This window comes from Paroedura picta, chromosome 10, assembly GCF_049243985.1.
Source record: "Paroedura picta isolate Pp20150507F chromosome 10, Ppicta_v3.0, whole genome shotgun sequence".
Taxonomy (NCBI): Eukaryota; Metazoa; Chordata; class Lepidosauria; order Squamata; family Gekkonidae; genus Paroedura; species Paroedura picta.
This window is the reverse complement of record NC_135378.1, coordinates 46,157,671-46,158,957: the sequence shown is the minus strand read 5'-3', so window position 1 is coordinate 46,158,957 and position 1,287 is coordinate 46,157,671.

Genomic DNA, 1,287 nt, shown 5'->3' with positions numbered 1-1,287 from the left:
GTGTTTTCCAGTGGGGAGGGGAACTAGTGGAAACTACAGCCTACACTTTTAAAGACTGAAGTGCATTGCTCTGGATATATGCCAGTAACTTACTCTATTTTACAACCACTTCCCTTCCCCCTTTCCCTTCATAACTGTGAGAGATCAGAAGGCTCCTCTCCACGGACTCTGGATTGAAGGGGATATCACCCAGCTAGCTCACTGCTTAGTTCAGCTACCTCCACCTGCATCTTTCAAAAGTGAAAGCAGTGGGTTTCCTCTCCCAAGCTACAGAAGGGGCCTGAGGTTTGCCAGTTTGATTGGGCTTGGCTTGACGGATGGGATGAAAGGAGGCAAAAAGGAAGCCATGGAAAGGATTCAGCACCATCTACCATTTCTCCCAATCTCATTCCCTGCCCAGCTTTACAAGAAAGTGACAGACTTGTTCTAACACACACACACCTGCTGCCATCTTGTCTAGTTGCAGTCAAGAAAACATTGAGAATTCCCCAGGAACAGTACTTATCCTAGCGCATGTTCCCTTGAAAGAATTCCTCAACACTTCCTCAACATTTCAAGCAGCTCAGCCCAAACATTTTTGATATATTACTCTACATTGCTTCTAAAAAACAACAAAAACAAAAAACAAGCCAAGATTGGAAGGGGAAGGATGTGAAGCTTGACCTACGAACCTAAGTTAGCTGTAATCCCTCCCCCCCCCTTGTTTTAGGAGTCTGACACATATTCACACTCACTGGCAAACACCTTTTGAAATGGAGAGAGTCAAAAACAATTTGTGTTATGGTAGTGGGACGGAGACGAGTTGTTCTTCAAAATGTTCCACTGGACTACAGAAAGTCTCTGGTCATGACTATAAACTGCTCATTGGATACTTCCAAGCTATACAGGGAAATCCCCCAACACAGGCGTAAGGATTGAACAATTTGAGATGAGGTAATTGGTGCTCCAGTACAAATCAGATCTGCGGGCTCCTCTACCCCTTCTGTAAATCTCTCGGATGGATTCTCAATAACAATAAAATTGGTGTGCCTCCTGGAACAGTTCTATACTAGACAAGTAGAAAAAAAAGATGTCTATAGCTGTTGCTTGCCTCCCTACTGTAGGTGCCCACACAATTTATTAGTGATATATACAGCAACTCATTCAGAGTCGTGTAAACAGTTCAAAATCGGGCCACTGCAATCATCTCACAGAACTGAGCCCGTATTGATGGACATGCTTGCACTGAAACTACTTTTTGCCCATCTCAGTAACTGTAGATTTAGTCCAAAGCAAACCATTCTGAAT